Source organism: Quercus robur, chromosome 7 (genome assembly GCF_932294415.1).
Source record: "Quercus robur chromosome 7, dhQueRobu3.1, whole genome shotgun sequence".
In the NCBI taxonomy this organism is placed as follows: domain Eukaryota; kingdom Viridiplantae; phylum Streptophyta; class Magnoliopsida; order Fagales; family Fagaceae; genus Quercus; species Quercus robur.
The window spans coordinates 35,999,783-36,007,646 of record NC_065540.1 but is presented as its reverse complement, the minus strand read 5'-3'; positions in this window follow the sequence as shown (position 1 = coordinate 36,007,646).

The window sequence follows — 7,864 nt, the reverse complement described above, 5'->3', positions numbered from 1 at the left end:
CAAAGTATTGCATGAAAGATAATGGAATTAATTGTTGTAATTTTTATTTTCTTTCCATGTTTTGAATTTTCTCTATATTATTTTTACAACTGAGTAAAGATTGAGAAAGTGATATTATTACTCTAATTTGAAGTTTAATGCGTCCTCCTCAAGTCATGGTCTTTATTTATATATTCATGGTTGGTTTTTATTTATATATTTGCAGTTTATATTTTTAACCGTTGCTGAGAAATTAAGGCTTAGTTGCACAATATGTGTAAATTCTAATGACAGAATAAGCCCATATTTTTGGGATTAATAGTTTATAAATCCTTTGCATGACAACAATGAGATTTGTATAGCCAATCATGTTTTTCAGAAGGCTACTTTAAATAGTGAGTTAATGCGTTTCTTACATTTGGGTATTAGTTAGAATTTTTTTTTTCAAATGAGTGTACCAATAAAAGTGAATGTGTATAAATTTTGTTTAACTATCCCGTGCATCGCACGGGATGACGACTAGTTTATATATAAAACAAAGGTTTAACTACTTTAAAATCTTCAAAACTAATACGGTAATTTATGTGATAATGCTTGGTGGACTTCAACTATAATAAATGAATATTTAAAATATATTTTGGTGATTGGTAATACATCAATTTGTAAACTCGATGTAATCAAGGACGGCTCTGTTTTGGTGAAAATAATTTTACTTTCCTATAGACACCCCATTTTGCAGTTGTTGAGGGCCATTTGTGAGAAAGAAAGCCCAATAACAAGGGCAACAAAGAATTGACAAAGTAGACAGCAAAACCATTAGTCCAAGCAGCAGGAATAATGGATCATAGGCCCAAGAAATAAACAAATGGGTTTTGAAGAGGCAAGTGGGATCAAAGAAGCCCGGAAAGAAAGAAATAACATCCTATGGGCAGTGTATGAGGTAGAAAAGCGAGAAAGGGCCGCCGCAGGCCCAAGGTAATGCAAACTAAGAAAGTAAGGGATTTATGGTAGGCCTATAAACCCCAAGGATGAGAATAAGGTTATTGGGCCAGGGAAGCCCAATGAATTTAGTAAAAAGCCCATGGGAGTGTGGAATTAGCAAATGGGCCGAGGAAGCCCAAAGAAAGCAAACGGGCCAAGGATGCCCAAAGGGACATAGGAGCCTCTAAGTAAAAGCAAAAAAGCGGCCACGCCAAGCCACTGAGAGAAGGAATAAATGGCTGGCCCAAAAGAGGCCCAACAAGATTAAGTTATTACGGCAGGAATAACAGTACAACGTTGCAAGAAATAAAGAAAACCAAGGAGTGGGCCAAAGAAATGTAAGGCCCATCATCAGACAAAGCCCAGCTCTTGAATGAAGCGGGAAAACAAAGAAAAGCCCACATAAGAGGTCAAAAAACACGGACGGCGAGCCTCCAGACCACGGCAGACAAATGGGCTGCAGGCAAGTTTTGGACACATATGGAATGAAGGCACGCGCAAGGCCCAGGCACCACCAGCCTGTACCCAGCCAATATAGAGCATGGTGAGGTCGGGGAGTCAGAGGATCAGAGGGCATGGTTTGGTGGTGGGGAGAGGGGAAAAATCTATTTTTATGGTTCCGGCTCAGGCTTTTTCGGGGAGGTGTCCTGCTAGGATGGCTTGCTACCCAAAAGAGGCAAGCTGAGTTGAAACCATTAGGTGAATGCCATAAGGGATAGGGAGAGAGAAATAACCCAGACCGTGGCAGGAAAGGGTGCCACAGCAGACTAGCAAACAAAATACTCTTCCTTGTCTGGCGATGGGAGGGCGACACACAGACGGCACAGTGATGGTCGGCCAGTACACCCATACTAGACAAAGGGAATTAAGGGTTAAAACAGTAAAATCGGGTCACAGTAGGCACTACAAAAGGAGGGTCTTGCTGTGAACAGGAAACAAGACGAACGGAACTTAGAGAAGGAAATAGAAAACTTAAAAGAAATAGAAAAGGAAAACATAGTGAGAAGAAAGAAAGAAATAGTGAGAGTTAGAAAGGTGGGCATGCACCGGTAGATTAATCCCTTCTCTCCCTCATGAAATCCGGCCCTCTGTAAGAAAAAACTTGAAAGTACCTACGTAGAAAACCACTCAGGCCCGTTTCCCTTAAGGCTGTTAACCTCTATGGCAGGCTTCTTTCCTGAGAGATTGACTGCTTTGAGGAGGGACGTTCCCCCCTTTGTGGTTCTGCTCCTGCGAACATTTGATTGACTTGTGACCCGTGAACATTTGATGTTTCTCTGTTATTTTTTATTTTTTATTTTCCTTCTCTTCCATAAAAGGAAAACAAATAGTGTTGTTATTATAATTGATGTTAAGAGCTATTTGGTCATTTCCCCCATTTAAGTGGCAAGATATTTCCTGTTTATTCTATTATTATTATGTCTGCCCGCCACAATTTGTTTGAAATAGTTCCGCTTGCCGTGAACATGTTTTTGGCAGACTTGGCTTAGTTTGCGCACAAGCCGGACCACCTTAAGTTGAAGCTGAACCGGTCCCAACTCTCTTATCCAGAAAAAAACTTGAGCTTAGTGCAACAGGAGACCCAATACCACTAGCACAACCCACCCCCTTATAATTGGTGACTTTACTGGGGAGTTGGGAAGCAGATAGAGGCAAAAGGAAAAAAGAAAACAGAGCCCCTCGCAAACAATGCCACCAAAGTCCAGGACGACACGGAATATGAGTGTTGTACCCTCGCAAGCCGAATCTAGGCCAACAACGCCTAACCAACAGCAACTTAACCAAACGGAAGGTGCCAACAGAACGGGGGTTGATCCTCAGCCTCAGAAAAGAGTCCCCGCGGACAATGTCAACACTTTCATTGAAGTATTGCAATCACTGCAGCAGTCACATCAACAAATGATGGAAGAGATCCGTTAATTGAAAGCAGACAAAACAAAGGAAAAAGGCAGCCAACATGACCCAGATTATGTGGCAGACAGAGAGGATACACTGGCAGGAGGTGTCCCACGAAATGCTGAATAGCATTTCATTACTATGGCTGAAGTAGCGACTCTCCTAGAGCAAGAGAGAGCCAGAACACCAAAGGAGAGGTTTTACGCACGAAGTCCTCCTTACCCTCTAAAGGTACTCAGCAAACCATACCCCGAGAGGTATGAGCCAAGGGCCTTTGCACAATACGATGGCAGGAAGGGAAGTGCAGTAGAGCACGTGAGCAAATTTATTGATACCCTTGGCCCTTACGCAGCAGACGAAGACTTATGTCTGCGGGAGTTTTCAAAGTCACTGTGTGATCGGGCATACACCTGGTACATTGGCTTAAAACCAGGATCGATCCCAACTTGGGATGACATGGTGGATGTATTTTGCACTAAGTACTTCCACGGAGAGGAAATAGTAACGCTCGCAACTCTGCAAGCGATCAAGCAAAGGAATGGCGAGGATTTGATGGAATACATCAAACGGTTTAGGGATATAGCACTTGACTGCTACGACCACTGTGAAGAAAAGACATTAGTGGAAATGTGCATGACTAACATGATTCAGGAATTCAGAGCTGTCCTAGAAAATCTAGAAATTTCCTAGTTCGCATAGCTATTGCAGAAAGCTAGAAAGACAGCTCGATCTGTAAAACCCAGTTCAGACAAAAAAAATGCCCTGCAAGCTATGGCAGTGTCCACTGGAGAGCGAAGAAGGAAAATAGAGGGAAGGGAGTATGATACGCCCCCACCCTTACCATGTACTCCTAAGGAGCTAGATGTACTACTTGACAAGTGGATAGTGAACAGGATCTTTAAACCCAACCAGGTTTCCAGAGAGAGCCCACGGGGGAAGAAATGAGAGATCTTCGCTTCTACCGCCTGCACAACTATGTACAACATCCCACCGCAGAATGCTGGGTGCTTCGCAGGTTGGTGCACCGCAGGATTAAATAAGGCACATTGGAGCTAACTCAGCAGGAAGTCCAAAGAAACCCACTCCCAAACCACAAGGGAAAAGGTGTAGCAGCAGTAGTAATATGCGCAGACCCGGGAGAAGACGAGGAAGAAAACTTGGCCCTGCCTGCCGCGGCGATTACCACTTTACAGCAGAGTGCCAAGTTCAAAAATCTATTTGACTAGTTGGGGCTTACAGCAAAAGAAAGGAAAATAGCCACGGAGGCTTTGGTAAGTATCGCCTCTAGGGCAGGGGTGGAGTGCCTGTCAGCAGAAATGCCAGAAGATAAAGCCCTCCTACAGGAATCAACAGAAATCACGTTCAACAGTGAGGATATGGAGGTGGGACACCCGGATCACAAGAGGCCTCTCTATTTAGCAGCATCTATAGATCAAATCCCCATCAAGAGGGCCTTGGTGGATACAGGTACTTCCATAAACCTCATTCCATTGAGCACCTTGCAAGCAGTAGGAATTTCTGAAAGAAAGATCCAAGGATGCCCGATGGAAGTAACGGGGTTCGGCGGAAGAAGTGAGTACACCGCAGGCCACATTCAGTTGCGGTGGAAAGTAGGCCCTATAGCTTCTTTAGCTCGTTTCCACGTGGTCAGAATGAAAGTATCCTACCATGTGCTTTTGGGAAGGCCCTGGTTACACAAACACCGACTGGTCCCATCCACTTACCACCAATGTGTGAAAGGAAGATTGAATGACAGAATGATACGCATAGCTGCAAACCCTTCGCCGTTCGAGCAGGCAGAAGCCCACTTGGTGGAAACCATGTTTTATGACCAATGGGCTCCATCTAGGGAAAACTCGATTTCAAAGCCACGAGGTTCCTTCGTGCCTAGGTGGGAAGATGTCCAAGACGACCTAGAACCCGATTTAAGAGAACTACTGGCGCGAAAGAAGAAAAGAAAAGAAGCGCCTGCCACAGAGCTAAACGAAACACCTCAGTGCATTAGAGTCCGAGGCCTTGATGGCAGGATTGTGTATAAGTTATGAAGGTGCGTGGGGTCTACGGGTGAGATGCAAGTGGGTCCCACCCAAAAAGGGCAACACGAGAGTTTGGCGTGTTGCGTCGTTGAAGAAAGTTTGGGAAAAGAAGAAGAGAAGGATGAGGCAGTTACGGTAGAAAAGGACACCTAGGTTATGGCAGAGGAAGAGTTGGAAGAAGTTGACTTAGGGTCTGATTCACGAGAACCAAAACCGATCTCAATTAGTGCAAGCCTGACAGAAAAGGAGAAGTCAGAACTCATACTGTTGTTGAAAGAATTCAAAGACATTTTTGCTTGGGACTACAGTGAAATGCCAGGGCTGGATCCCAGGCTAGTTGCGCATACATTAAATGTGGACCCAGAGGCCAAGCAGGTGGCCCAGCCTGCCAAGATATTTCACACAGAAATAGAGGGGCAGATAGTCAAAGAGGTGCAGAAGTTGCTGGCCGCAGGATTCATCAAGCCTATCCAGCATCCTCGCTGGCTATCCAACATAGTACTAGTGAAGAAGAAGAACAGCCAGATAAGATGCTGTGTAGATTTCAGAAATCTCAACAAAGCTTGTCCAAAGGACGAATTCCCATTGCCAAACATGGATTTACTAATAGATTCCGCAGCAGGAAGCGCCATGTTTTCATTCATGGATGGTTTCAGCGGATACAACCAGATCAGAATGGTACCAAAGGATGCAGAGAAAACTACTTTCAGAACACCCATGGGCAATTTTTACTACACTGTGATGCCCTTCGGGTTAAAAAATGCAGGCGCAACTTACCAACGAGCAATGACGGCCATATTTCAAGATATGATGCATTAGGAGCTAGAAGACTATGTGGATGACATAGTGGTTAAGTCAAAGAGGAGAGAAGAGCATTTTTGTGTGTTAAAAAGGGTATTCGAAAGATGCAGAGCTTTTAAGTTAAGAATGAATCCCCTCAAGTGCGCATTTGGGGTGTCCTCTAGGAAATTCCTAGGTTTCCTAGTTCACAGCAGGGGCATAGACGTGGATCCGGCCAAAGCCACGACCATAGCAACTATGAGACCTCCGGCCACAGTAAAAGAGTTGAAGAGCTTCTTAGGAAAAGTCTCCTATATCCGGAGATTCATCCCTAGATTGGCATCAATTACCTCTGCCTTCACCAAGTTGCTAAAAAAGGGGCAAAGTTTTGAGTGGGGGGAAGCGCAGCAGACGACCTTCAAAAGGCTACAGCAGATAATGATGAACCTCCCCATGATGCAGGCCCCTATTCATAAGAGACCACTGCTACTCTATTTGGCCACCAACTCGTATGCCATCGGCGCACTAATCACTCAAGAAGATGGAGGTGGTATTGAGCAGCCAATATACTACATCAGCCGCACCTTAAAAGATGCAGAAACTCGTTACCCAAGGGCAGAGAGAGCGTGCCTGGCCATTGTATACGCTTCGCAGAGGTTGCATCACTATTTCTTGGCCTACGAAATGTGGCTGATGACTAAGTCCTATGCCATTAAAGCTCTGTTACAACAGCCGATCCTCTTTGGCAGGATATCCCAGTGGTTGCTACAATTATCACAATACGACTTAAGAATGGGGACACCTAGGGTAGTGAAAAGTCAGGCTATAGCAAATTTATTGACATAGTTTGCAGGAGAGGAAGAATTCCCATTGGACGATGAAGTTCCAGGGGAAGTAGCCATGGTAGAAGAAGTCAGAGAACAGTGGGTAATGAAATTCGATGGGTCTTCTACTACCCATTTCGGTGGGGTAGGAGTAGTTTCGTATCATGAAGAAGACAAGGTAGTGGCGCTGTCATTTAAGCTGGAATTCCCCTATTCAAATAACACGGCCGAGTACGAAGCCTACCTAACCGGGCTTGCCACGGCTCTCGAAATGGGAGTCAAACATTTGAAAGTATTGGGAGATTCGAACTTGGTTGTTTGCCAGGCCAAGGGAAGCTTTTCCTTAAAGAAGCCAAGCCTAGCCCAATAACAAGGGCAATAAAGAATTGACAAAGTAAACAGCAAAACCATTAGCCCAAGCGGTAGGAATAATGGATCACAGGCCCAAGAAATAAACAAATGGGTCTTGAAGAGGCAAGTGGGCTCAAAGAAGCCTGGAAAGAAAGAAATAGCATCCCATGGGCAGTGTATGAGGTAGAAAAGCGAGAAAGGGCTGTCGTAGGCCCAAGGTAATGCAAACTAAGAAAGTAAGGGATTTATGGTAGGCCCATAAACCCCAAGGATGAGAATAAGGTTATTGGGTCAGGGAAGCCCAATGAAGTTAGTAAAAAGCCCATGGAAGTGTGGAATTAGCAAATGGGCCGAGGAAGCCCAAAGAAAGCAAACGGGCTAAGGATGCCCAAAGGGACATAGGAGCCCATAAGTAAAAGCAAAACAGCGGTCACGCCAAGCCACTGAGAGAAGGAATAAACGGCTGGCCCAAAAGAGGTCCAGCAGGATTAAGTTATTACGACAGGAATAACAGTACAACGTTGCAAGAAATAAAGAAAACCAAGGAGTGGGCCAAACAAATGTAAGACCCATCATCAGACAAAGCCCAACTCTTGAATGAAGTGGGAAAACAAAGAAAAGGCCACATAAGAGGTCAAAAAACACAAACGGTGAGCTTCCAGACCACGGCAGACGAATGGGCAGCAGGCAAGTTTTGGACACATATGGAATGAAGGCACGCGCAAGGCCTAGACACCACCAGCCTGTACCTAGCCAATACAGAGCATGGTGAGGTCGGGAGGGGGGGGGGGGGTCAGAGGATCATGGGGCATGGGTTGGTGGTGGGGAGAGGGGAAAAATCTATTTTTATGGTTCTGACTCAGGCTCTTTCGGGGAGGTGTCTTGCTGAGATGGCTTGCTACCCAAAAGAGGCAAGCTGAGTTGGAACCATTAGGTGCATGCCATGAGGGATAGGGAGAGAGAAATAACCTAGACCGTGGCAGGAAAGGGTGCCACGACAGACTAGCAAACAAAATA